The sequence below is a fragment of the Macrobrachium nipponense genome, chromosome 36 (assembly GCF_015104395.2).
Source record: "Macrobrachium nipponense isolate FS-2020 chromosome 36, ASM1510439v2, whole genome shotgun sequence".
NCBI lineage: Eukaryota > Metazoa > Arthropoda > Malacostraca > Decapoda > Palaemonidae > Macrobrachium > Macrobrachium nipponense.
Window position 1 is genome coordinate 26,897,562 of NC_087220.1, and position 14,053 is coordinate 26,911,614.

The following is a 14,053-nucleotide window of genomic DNA, read 5'->3' on the forward strand; positions in this document are numbered from 1 at the left end:
CAAATTGTCAATATGAGTCAACATGGGTCCTGGGTCCCGGGATAGCGCTGACGTCGCTGATATATTTGGAAATTTGAATTTTGAAAAAAAATGTCCAAGACAGAGGGAAAAAAACTTCCACTGAGTTTCACGTCAAAGTACCACTAGAAAGCCAAAAATTGTTTTGAAAAAAAAAAAAAAAAATTAGTGAGCAATCAATGGGAACAACTAGTGACATGATAGCACTATGTATTTTCTCTTCATAAAAACAAGCGCGCGTACAAAAAAAAAAAAAAAAAAATAGAAAATAGTAAAAACCTTCCGGAGAGCGCATAAAAAAAAAAAAAAAAAAAAACTTCCAGAGAGCTCGTACAAAAAAGAAATAAATAAATAAAAACTTCCAGGGCGCGTAAGAAACAAACAACTTCCAGAGAGCGCATAAAAAAACTTCCAGAGCGCGTAAAAGGATAAAAAGAGGCACGTACCCAAAAAAAAAAAAAAAAAAAAAAACTTCCTGAGAGCGCATACACACATACAAGCACCACTACCAGATAGTGCCCATCACCTCCGAGAAATATTAAATTGCGAATATAAATGGCGCTCGTGAGACCTATAAAGAGAGTGAATGGAATATGCCATTACGGGGTATTAACCCGGTATGTTTATGTATCCACCTCCGAGGAGGTGCTACTATTAAACATGACGTCCCATCCAGTTTACCCTGGTCTGTGACTTTGATCGCTGGAAAACATATAAAGGAACGGAGATGGAAAGTTCCAGGCGCTAAACAGAAGGTATGAAGTTGACAAAAAGGAATATTCCATTTGCCTTGAGGTCAAAATGCCAGAATAATGCAATGGGGAACAATAGGGAGCCAAATCTTTGATTGAATTTAAACATAATTCTGTAACTCTATAATAACCGACCCTCGGACAAAGGTCTTATAAAAATGAGGACGCCAGTAAACACACATATAACTACATATGTATAATTGATTCAAGAAGACATGAAACGTGTTGAATGAATGAATAAAAGCAAAACACACACAGATTATATATATGTGCGTGTGAGTGTTTGCGCGCGCGCGCGTGCTTCCAAACAGAATAGATGATGATAGGATGAGAGAAAAGGAGAATCACTGAATACCTGATTCAAGAAAGGTCGCGTAGTGTATGTGTGTGCAGCAAAGATTGGGAAGAAACTGAGGTTTGTAAAGTAACTGGTGAAGCGACTCTACTTTATGGAACTCAAAGAATGTTGAAAGGCAATTAAGAAAAATACAGTTGAAGTCCCAAGAGCTAATGAAGAGGAGGAAAGGTCTGAAATAGGTTGGTAGAATGAGTAAATCTATATAATTCATAAAAGTTCAGGGAATGGGGAAACGAAAACCAAGAAATCGTTGGACAGATGATGGAATGGAATGGAATACAGAGGTCAGGCCAAAGGCTAACCACCGATTCTTAAGAGGTCATTCAATGCTGGAAAGAAAATTGAGAGTAGGTAGGTTTGGAGGGTGTAACAAGAGGAAAACCTCAAAGTAGTTGCACTATGAAATCATTATGAGAGGGTGGATAGCAAGATGGAAGAAAGATAATATGAATGGAGGTAGAGTAAAAGGAATGAAGGGGTTGCAGCTAGGGGCCAAAGAGATGCTGCAAACAACCTTTAGTAATGCCTGCAGTGCACCCCGTGAGGCGCACTGACTGGACTAACCCCCCACGGAAGTTGGAGAGATGATGAGAGGTGGTTTTGTAAAGGGCAATCCTTCAAATCCAGGTAACGCGGGAGTGTGGACAAGAGTGCGCGAATGACGCACTACGTTTAAGTGGTTAGATGTGCTGCTGTTGAGCCTTTGGGTGTAGGAGTATGGAGCGTTTGATTTTAGAAAATTTACAGCGCAGAGGTTTGTCCAGCCATTGAGCAGCTAAAAGTATGAATGTGGTAGCGACCATTGTGTTTGTTGGAGATAAGGGGAGAGTTAGCTTCTTCTGCAATGGAAACTTGCTAATGTTTCATATTATAAACGTATGTGTGTTTATATATATATATATATGATATTATATATATATAGATATATATATATATAATATATATATATATATATGTTTCACCCCTCCTTATTCCCTAGACTACACAAACTAGGAACTCTTACCTGTTGCCAGCGGTGCCCTGTCTGCAAGATGTCACGAGGCTTATTAAGACTGCGTAAATATAGAAAAATACTATTTATTTCCCAAAGCAATTGGTTATAACATAGAACAAAATGATTAACAAGTTATAATGGCACAAACACCCAAATCTACCCATAAAGAAACCAGTAAGATAACATTCTACCCTCCTGACTAAGGTTACACTCCCAAACCCAAAAACGTCATAACGTCTCGTATTAGTCAGGTTAGAGAATCCCGTTTCTAATCAACCATGGAATTGGACCCATCTTTACGATGGGCGTTTTCTCCCGACACTCGGAGCAACCACTTGATCTATTCTCGTTCGTCTCAAAGAATCCGTCTTCCACAAGTACCCTGAACTAGTAGGCCTGTAATACGCATACAAACGAACGTACATGCCTCACGATCGGGGGAATGATCTCTGAGTCAAGTTGCTTGTTCAGCAAATACCTTTTTCTCCAAGTGAACTTGTACTACACCACCTCTTGTCTCTAAGCGAGGAGAGCTATGTGACTTCACTATCATTATATGACACTTTAAACATATTATTAGCCATTCCCCCTCTTTTCACCTACTAGAGGAGCTCGGCTACCCCATGCTAGCTCCAGCCTAGCCACTAGACACACAAGCGTCTTACATTATATATAAAACCAGAGGCTGGCTCAAAAAATAAAATAATGCTCTCCGGTCGCACACCATATCGGCAACTAATGCACAATGTATCAATTTACCACATGATTTAGAGCCACCTCCGTTGCCGGAGCACTTGTGCTTCGTCAAATGCATAAAAGTTTAAGAACTCCAAGCACACAAATGGTGATCAGTATAGCGCCTAACATAATCATTACTATTGGTATAGTATAACGGTCATCGAAAAAAAAAGGTTCATCTTCGCCACTATCTTCGAGCGGCGGGACTGTAACGGACTCCACTGTAGGCGGGATTCGAACCGCCTTATGGCTTCCATTCCATGTAAGTGTTGATGAAACACCTTGATCGACGAGTTGTAGACACGCCGACTAAGTACCATGAAGAAATCTGAAAGAACTCCGCAGGAACCGTCAAACAGCTGGGATCCCTGTAGGACGAGCGAATTGTTGTAGACGCAGGTCGAGTACGTAAACCAACTCGAAACAACTCAGCACGCGCCATTATTCAGCGTCTGCGACCCTCGTGAGTGTATCCAACACCCTCCCGTCACGAAACTGTAGATTCGACGTTTTCTATTGAAGTAAACGTGGTCACCACCTCGTTATTCTATGCAAGTGCTGTCCACAAAAATGCCATTCGTGTGTATACTTGACTCAACCTCTGGTACTGTAGAACAAAGTCGTCTCCCTTGCCATCCTTACGTAGAGTTGGGAATTCTCCAAAGTCATTGTGTGTCCGTATTTAAAAGGTCTACATGGACATAAAATAACTAAAGTCTTGTTTTACCCCCACAAATTCGTCATTAGTTAATATATTCAATCTACTAATCAAATGTTAAAAAAAAAAATTCCTTGCTAAACCAAATATAATCTTTACCTACTGAATTCTCACAAATAATCCCATATCTGACAAACACAATATCAAAAGAGAACCCATAAAGTCTAACAGCAAAAACCCCTTTATGGTTTATATAACTAGCCTCCATAAAATATAATGCCGAACACCATTTCTATCCAACTCACATACCCTGACAAATTATATCTTCTATCTAAAAGAAAAATGCTATTTAGAGCTTAACCCTCATTGCAACATCTCTCGTAAGAAAAGAAGAAAAAGAAAATAAATAGATAAATAAATAAATAAAAATAAGATAATACAACAATAATAAGTGAACTTTCCCCTCCCCATTACAAAGCGCACATAAGAGAAAAGAAAAAGAAAACTGTCAGTTGTTTAATCTTCTCGGACGACGTTAAGAAAAGAAAAAAAACATATATATAATTCAACATCTTTCCCAAAACGGAATGTGTACCGTTACAGAATCTGCTAGCGCAGCAACCCTATCGACCAGAAAAGACCAGAAATAAAAAAAATCCCCTTACGTGACACGTTCTCGTGAAATGCCATAATCAGCATCTACGAAAACAGTGCAAATCCCCGAGTAATCAATTCCAAAGGGAAGATTCGCAACTGGACTCCTTACAGCAACCTTAGCAAAAAAGAAGCCCACCTATGAACACGTCAGGTGCTTCGCATTGCAGCATATTCAGACTCGCGACACTAGAAACTCATGACTCTCAAAAAAAAATGTTTAGTACTGAACTTCGTAAGCATATTCCGCAGAACCATCTCATTATATATATATAAATCATCATCTTAATAATAACACCACTCAGGTGATATAAATAATTCCTCTATTTAATTACTGACCCCACGCCAAAAAAACCATCCCGTTTCTCAGCTAAAGCAAAAATTTGCCGAAAAATATTAACCCCGAAATCTTACGCCTAAACGCCGCAGATATACATATAATAAGAAAAAAAAACATTAGAAGGAAATAAAGGAGAAGGAAGAAAAATGTGAAGCCATTCTGTCACCAAATCGCAAAAACAGATAACAAGAAAAAAAAAAGGAAAAATAAATGCAATTGCGCGACCATATATTAATTGCAACAACCAATTCTTTTCAATTTCGAGATAGTGTTAGCCTCGACTGACCTGTTCGTTCATTTAAAACTACAAACCTTTTTCCAATTTTCGCTTCAATGACTTTAAAAAGAGCTTCAAACTTCGTGCCTAGTTTGTAATTTAACTCATTTCTCACGTTAAGTTTTAAGAATACCTTATCACCGACATTGATCTTGGGATCAGATGATTTACTAATACTATTCTGAACCATATCTCTGGTTGTGGATTCGAGATTACGGCTGAGACATGTGTCTCTCTCTCTCGCTGTGGATATCAGCGCTTCAACCGTATCCTCCCCTGGTGAGGCGTAGTTAGCAAATCAAATGCGCCTCGCGCTGGATAACCAAACAAAGCTTCAAATGGAGACAATTTAACTGAATCACTAACCATAGTATTAATGCTATGTCTAACAGCATTAATATATCTGTCCCAATTTCTATCATTACCACCTACCGTTTTTCTGAGCGCTTCGAGCACTTTCCTGTTTGCTCGTTCGCACAACCCATTAGCCTCGGGTCTGTATGGAATAATTGTTACTTTCTGTATCCCCATGACTTCAGCTAAACATTCCAAGGTTTTGTTCACAAATTCCCTCCCATTGTTGGTTAATAGAACTTCGGGTGAACCATATCTGCAAACGATACCATTGAAAAACGCTATGGCTACTTCTTCGGCCGTTTTATGTTTAAGTGGGAAAATTTCTACTATCCTTGTAAGTTCATCTGTTATCACTAGCAAGTACTTGTTTGCATATCTAGACTCACAAAAATTCCCTAAGACATCCATATGTATTCTCTGAAAAGGTCTACTCGGTATAGGATACGATCCTAATTTGCATGATATTGTCCTATCAGGCTTACATGCGTTGCACACCGCACAATTCCTTACGAAATTTTCCACATCTTTACCCTTATTTTTCCAAATGTATTTAGCACGAACCTCATCATATGTTTTTTCTATTCCCAAGTGAGGACTACCGAACCTGCAATGAACTATATCTAAAACCACTGGAATTAGGACTTTCGGAATTACGATCTGTGTCGTATCTCCTTTACTTTCACTGGTTCTCAACTTATATTTAATTTTCCTAACCAATAGATTACCTTCTAACTCCAAACCCGAAAAAGGCAAGCTATAACGTTTCCTGACTAACTCCCCTCTCAGAAATGATTTCGCATCTGCTAAAATCTCGTCTTCATCTTGCCTTAGCTCTATGAGAGGTATATCCCATTTTATGGTTTCGCTAGTGACCTGCGCGAATTGGAAACCCGTGTCATGAAAACTCCTGCTGAGAGCATCAGCAACAACATTAAATTTGCCCTCTATATATTTGAGCTTTGCATCAAAATCTCTGATAGTTAAAAACCATCGAGCTCTTTTGGGCGACAAATTGGGTTTATTAAAAAGATCGAGTAATGGTTTGTGGTCTGTAAGAACTTCTACTTTATTCCCCATCAATAACATTTTAAAATGAACTAAGGTCGACACTATTGCAAAGGCTTCCTTATCTATGGTGGCCATGGACTTCTCATTGCTGCCTTTTGTCCTGAACTTCCTGATATAAAAAGCTATAGGATGAAATTTCCCATCAAACTTTTGCATAAGGCAAGCACCTATACCTTCCTGGCTTGCATCAGTCACTAATGTAAAAGGTTCCTTAAAATCTGGAAACTTTAAAACCGGGGGATTCATTTGCGCGTCTTTGAGCTTTTGAAAACTCTCCGCCTGGGGTTCCTTCCATTGAAACTGAACGTCTTCCCGCAACACATCAGTTAGGGGAGCTGCTATGTTAGAAAACCCTTTTACAAACCTCCTGAAGAAACTGGAGATACCCAGGAATGACTTAATCTCTTTCTTTGATCTGGGGGGGGGGGCGAAAATTCGCTATTGCTTTGACTTTATCGTCATTTACTCTAACCCCTTCCTTAGATATGACGTGACCTAGATATGTGATCTGCTTTTTCAAGAACGAGCACTTGGCTAGCTTGATTTTCAACCCCGCTAATCTAAGCCTCCTAAGTACTTCTGTAAGCACTTCCAGGTGTTGCGCGATCGTGTCCCTTGCGATCAGGATATCATCCATATACACAAAAAAAAATTTTGCCCAATAACCCATGCAAAACTGTGTTCACCAACCTGGTAAAAGTCATCCGACCGCCCGATAAACCGTATGGCATTCGCGTAAATTCATAGTGTCCCTTGGGCACTGAAAAGGCGGTATATTCCTTGCTACTCTCGCTGAGAGGGACCTGTAAGAAACCTTGCACCAAATCAATTGAGCCTTAAATATTATGTCTCCCAATTTCGACAAAAAGATCTGGTATGCACGCGACTGGGTAGCGGTCAGGGATCGTTTTCTCATTTAAACATCTAAAATCGACGCATACACGGACCGAACCGTCTTTCTTAGGTACCGCTAACAAGGGAAAGTTGTAAGGAGACACGCTGGGTCTAATAATTCCTTCTTCTTCCCTCCCATCTATTAACCTCTTTCTCTACCTGTTCTCTGATTTTGAAAGGTATGCGATATGCAGGAATATAAATAGGTTTTGTGTTACTCTCCAAATTTACCTTATGCTCTAACACATTAGTCAACCCCAATTTATCACCTTGCAAGGCTACCGTATCGCCAAATTCTGCCAAGAGCCCGCTTATCGCTTCAACGTGTTCACTATAATCCGCATTAGCTAAATGTTCTCTGAATGTTCGTTTCCTTGATTGTGTTTTTCTGGTATCTCCTAGCTGTATCATTACAGTTTAACAACTCCACCCACATAACCCCATCCTTGGATACACTGTTCACCGATGCTGTGCTAACAACTCCTCTGAGCTTTTCGCTGTTTTCAATAACACACACATCTATGGGTTTTCTCATTTCCTTCAATTTAACTTTTACCATAGTCTTTGAACCTGGTAGTAACATAATATCTTCAAATAAAACAATTCTATATTTGTGATTAGTATCTCCCCTTGCCACCACCCATACAAATTACCACCCTCAGTATCATCCCCAGCATTGTTAGTATCAGAAATAACATCCATATTAGTATCATCACCACCATTGTTATCATTGTCACCACTATGAACTCTGATAGAACCCCCGTAATCATCTCCCATATCACCAACGTGTGTTTTAACATTACCTTTGCCCATAACACTCGTATCACCGCCATTAATACCACCGAGCACCTCTCCTCCTTCAATAACCTCCATGTCCTCCATTCTATTCACGTCCTCATACGGTATGAGATAAGCCATCTTTCTGATTGTTATCCCATTAGCACCCGCATGGATCAAAATTTTGTGTCTTCTACAAGCAGGATGACACAACAAGATTTTATTACCTAACGCAATTCCTTTTATTACCAAAAAAGGTTCTGTTAACACTCTGTCACCGAGAGTAAACTGTACTTGAACACAACCCAGGGTGTTTAATCTATGGGCTTGCACATCACACACCGTCTCTGTTGAGGGCTGCAAAGGGTAATTGGAGAACATGGATTGATACAAATTATAGTCCATTAGATTTATTGATGCCCCTGTGTCTAAAAAAAATGGGATATCCACATCCCCTACTGTTCCATAGACTATAGGCTTGGGCTCTGGGGCGTCCCCCACGAGACCACAATGGCATCTACCAATCACCTGTACCCTTTTTGTTGATCGGGCTTCCAAAAATTTTGCCGATCCCTTTGCCCCCTGGTTTGACCTGCCTGGGAAGTTCTCACATTATAATTACCAGAACCTTGAGGTGTAGGCCTCGCATCTCTCCGTATCTGAGACGGACAAGACTGCCAATAATGATCAGTACTTTTACACATTCCACAATATTTAACCCTACACAATTTCTTTGGATGTCCTGCTTTATTGCAGTTGAAACAGCGCAACTGCTGTTGCTTTTGATCGATCGATCTTTTGTTATACTCAACTTTTGCGCACAGACAATGAGGAGAAAGTTCCGTGTCTCTCTGTACTCTATCCCTCGGGCCTGTCCCGTTAAAAATTGTGCTATCTACGGTGGGACATTTAGACCTGTGTTTATCTATTTGGGTATAAAGTAATTCTTCGGCTGAGGTAGGCTCAACCTTTTCATCAAAGCTATCCACTATTGCATCTGGTACCTCGTGTAAGAGCAGGGAAAAATAGATCAGTTTATGAACATTATTTAGAGGGAGATTATCCCCTGTAACCCATTTAGATATTTTCAATTTTCCTACCCAATCTGCCACTGCGTCAAATAGCTTTGAACTATGTTCTATAAGGCTATTAGTGCCTTTCCGTAGTTTATAAAGACCTTGAAGGTCTCTCACCATATCTCCGTGTTCCTTTGAGCCATATGCTGTTTTCAGAAATGCTTGCAAGTCTGTCCAGGTACGACATTTTGTAAATTGGAAACTCCTTGACCTATGACTGAGGTCTTGCTTATTGAAATCTAGCAAAGCTTTCACCTCTCTAAATGCCTCTACATCGTCTTCTATATTCTTTCCGGTTAAATAGTTATTAACTCCTTCTATGAAGATATTTACAGGTTGTGACAGTACGCCATCTACAATCCCTTTGAATGGGCTGACCCCAGCAGTAATGTTTGTCACGTGATGTAGTAGCGTCGTAAGTTTAGCATCCGCCATTTTATCCTGTTTTCCAATGCTGTTTTTTCCAATAAGCTTCCCCGATGTCAACAACATCAATGTATTTATATACACTAAACCCAATCAAGAAAAATCAACACAAATTTTCCCCCAATAATGGATAACAAAAGGTAAGCGCGTCCTGTCCCCAATCACAAAATCAACCCCACGAAAATGACAATAAAAAAATAATAATAAAGAGGGGATAGGAAAGGAAAAAGAATGCAAGATGTTTCCCAGCCAACTCGCCTCGGCAATTGCCTCGTCCCAGTTCCCCCTCTCTCTCTCTCTCTCTCTCTCTCTCTCTCTCTTCCGGCGTGACTCGCAGCAAAAATTCCACTCAGGTAAGTTTGCCACACACAAATATAAGGAACATGAACAAGAACAAAAGGGTAAAAAAATCCACAAAATATAAAAAGAGAAAAAATAAGAAAGACAAAAAAACTCGAAAATACACTTACGTCATCATATGACCGGGAACCGAATTCATATACATACCGCAAATATGCGCGAACTGCGAAACACTTTAATATGTCGAAAATTAAACTTTTCCTTCTCACGTTTTTTTAAGACACCTTTATTCTGTAACCTCAAGAAATCGAAACTGACTTGGCTTGGGAGAGGAAGTCTGAGGGACAGCTTCTCTCTGTCGAATCAGCAGAAAGGACTCCGAGTTGCCTGTGACATGATTAATAACCCCTTTTCCTACCAAAAAAAAGACGAAACCCCCTATTTCTAACTGGTCACCAGTCCCTTCGGAGCGTACCTACAGCTCATAAAAAAATATATAAAAAATATATCCCACCGCTGCCACCACTGTTTCACCCCTCCTTATTCCCTAAACTACACAAACTGGGAACTCTTACCTGTTGCCAATGGTGCCCTGTCTGCAAGATGTCACGAGGCTTATTAAGACTGCGTAAATATAGAAAAATACTATTTATTTCCCAAAGCAATTGGTTATAACATAGAACAAAATGATTAACAAGTCATAATGGCACAAACACCCAAATCTACCCATAAAGAAACCAGTAAGATAAAATTCTACCCTCCTGACTAAGGTTACACTCCCAAACCCAAAAACGTCATAACGTCTCGTATTAGTCAGGTTAGAGAATCCCTTTTCTAATCAACCATGGAATTGGACCCATCTTTACGATGGGCGTTTTCTCCCGACACTCGGAGCAACCACTTGATCTATTCTCGTTCGTCTCAAAGAATCTGTCTTCCACAAGTACCCTGAACTAGTAGGCCTGTAATACACGTACAAACGAACGTACATGCCTCACGATCGGGGGAATGATCTCTGAGTCAAGTTGCTTGTTCAGCAAATACCCTTTTCTCCAAGTGAACTTGTACTGCACCACCTCTTGTCTCTAAGCGAGGAGAGCTATGTGACTTCACTATCATTATATGACACTTTAAACATATTATTAGCCATTCCCCCTCTTTTCACCTTCTAGATATATATATGTGTACCAGCAAAATATAGGTTTTCAAAACCTTAAAAGAGGTTAGGATAATTGAATAAATGCGAAAAGTCAGTTTTCTTATCCCCAGAGAAGAATATTATACAAACTTGAGGAGGTGATTCGTCTCCAGCGCCTTCCATCCCAGACTTGTTATTTCCCTTCCATCTTCACAACACCTTTATGGCAAAGATGAGATGCTGGGCAAATGCAGACGGATACTTAAGTGATGCTGTGAAGCGCCAATGGCGATAGATCTCGCCTTGTGCAGGCTATAAACATCCCCACGGTGCTGATCATACAAAGACGCATATTTACAGAGGAGAGAGAGAGAGAGAGAGAGAGAGAGAGCCCAATTTTTCAACGTTGGCTGCTCGATGAATTTATTTTCTCTTATGTCCGCATCGAATACTTTATCTATCTCCGGAGTCTTGTTAAGAAGACAACGTCTCACAAAGGTAGGAAAAATGGTCCCTTTTGAATCTCGTTTCGCAAAGAATATTTCTATTAACTGAGTAACAATGGATCTCAAGTTGTCTGAAAGATCAGAGTGGGAACTTTTTCACGAGTAAATACAGCATTCAACGATGGAGCAAATAATATGACAAAGCACAAGAGCGTTATTGTCCATTAATTCAAAACAGATGAAATGTGTATAGAGCAGAAGTTATTGGAAGCTACATTAGCAAAATAATTAAGCAGTTTTTAGGCCATGGTGCAAGAAAAGTATGTTTCCTTACATTGCGAGAAAATATTTTTATCTTATATAGTATGAAAATACTTTTCTTATGTTACTAAAGAAACACAGTTACTCTCAGCAGGTTTTAAAAGTTATGCATTAAACCAGGATTAAACTAGGAGGGACTAGGTAAGAGAGTAGCTCTCTCTCTCTCTCTCCCTTCTTCTTCTCAGTCATCTCTCTCTCCGTCTCCTCATCGTCCGCACCTCTCCATCCTCTCTCTCTCTCTCTCTCTCTCTCTCTCTCTCTCTCTCTCTCAACTAGATGGAAGAGGAAGAGAAGCAGTTAAACATAGATTCAGAAAGAAATATTTTATTAAAGGAGATGGTTCCAGGATCAAGTAATTACACTTTAATTAAACAAAATTGACCGAAGGCTGCAGTGAGATTTGAAAGGAAGTTAAATGGCCTAAGACTTGAAAAGCTTTATTTTGGAGACAGAATGTGAGGAGGCAGAGATTATATGATGCACTCAAGGAATGACTGGAGACCAGACCACAAAATGATGTCAAAGAAGTAAATGGGAAAAGAAGTAGGTATATACAGAAGCAAAACTATGCACAGACCTATTGATGATTCTATTCTTCACCAATGATACATTCAAAAGTATTCCAGAGACTCTGTAAGCATCACTGTGCATCAGTCTTCATTTTAAATCATTGAGGAAACAGGGAAGAACGATGAAACTTGAAGATGGTATACGGTCAGTTTTGTCAACAATATCGACAGGAGAAAGCAAAGAGAATATGAGAGATCATCCAGTGTAGGTGAAGACAAAGAATACCTTAAATGGATCACTGGCTTTATATGTAAAAAGTCAGCTTGATAACACAGTTGACTGCATTACTGAGAAATGGATGATGAATTATAAATAAGTCGTACAACCTGGTGATGAGTTCGAAAGAATCTATGATGGGTCCCTTACGATGTCACATAGTTGGTATATTCTAGCTGAGTTCTGCCATATATACCACTCTGTATTAACACAGGAGAATCTATGCACAGGGCAATAAATATCATATATGACTTTTACACCAGGAAATATCATATAGCGCAAATTCGTGATACCTAGCAAGCATTTTTCAAGATAAACAATTCTGAAGTCTTTTATATGAATGTACCTTGAGAACAAGCTGATTCTCTCACTAAAGCTTGACACCAGGTGGTTAGTGACATATGAGGGACGGGTTGGGGGAAACACCCACCAATTCTGTAAAGAGCTTCAGGTTTCCCTTCAGTAACTGGGACAAATACGATCTTGGTTAGAAGTGACGTCACAGCAAAAGACTTCAGATTTGATGTAGGAAATGTGCAAATTACAGGCAACTGCAATTTGTCCCTGCAAGAATATATTTTTGATATGGAGATTTACTCTTTAATTGGAAGTATTAGAAAAAAAAAACATGGTTGGAATTGCTCTGCTATCAGGAAACGTCAGCTTCCAAATTATGTATTGAGAGGGGAAAGAATGCCTCCTGTTACCACCAGTCAACTTTGGCATCTATGATGCTGCAGCTGACAGGCCCCAGTACCAGAGTAAAGTTTGTTTGTTACCTCATTTTATTAAAATAAGAACGTTGGTTTCCGGTGTAGGGCAAGAAGACCATTTCGGAAGGTAGCACATCATTCCAAATTCCGAGAAATTACGCTCTTCTGCCTTCCCCCTCAAAACCCATCATTTAAAATGGGAGAGGGAGATGTATCTACCATTTAAAAATTAGCCAGAAGCTCTAATGTAAGAAATGTGCATGTGACCTGATCAGCAAGAATTTGGTTATTTGGTGGTAGAGTTTACTAAGATAAAGGAAAAGAATGCCACAGGCACCCTTCTTTAATCCAACCTTTCACCACCTTAACTCTTAGGTAAGGGGCTTCTCTGTCCCAGAGGAGCTTTGGCAGTTACAGATTTTGAGCAACCACCACAGGCTATATGGAGAAGTTTCCAAGGACTTATAGGTAGGAAGAGGTGACTATTTTGGCTTTGTCAAACACTTACCGTCATTACTTGCGACACTAGAAAGTTCCTCTTTAATGCATGGGATAAAACAATATCCCTGACTTCATAAGCCCTCATACAAAATATCAGCCGTTACGTACTGAGCAATTCGTGTTCCCACCAGAGTGAGATAGTGTTCTTGGATACTTCCTCCTGTACCTAGCCTAGAAAGGCTTGAATTTGCAAAGACAGGGCTAAGTAGTAGCTTTTTCCACAGTAAGTTAGAACTTGTCTCAGCAGAGGTAGATGTGAAACTCTACAATCTCCTGAAGCATGACTAATGCTTAGAAAGCACCAACTATCAGGTAGTCCAATTTGACTGAGACCTCTGCTGCATACTTCCTGACAATACCAGATGTCTCCTCTACAACTCTGCAAGAAATGAGATGCTGGATAATTTCGTGCTTTGATGTGCAAGTGATTCCAAGGCTTGGTCGAACCTTAGGAGATGTGA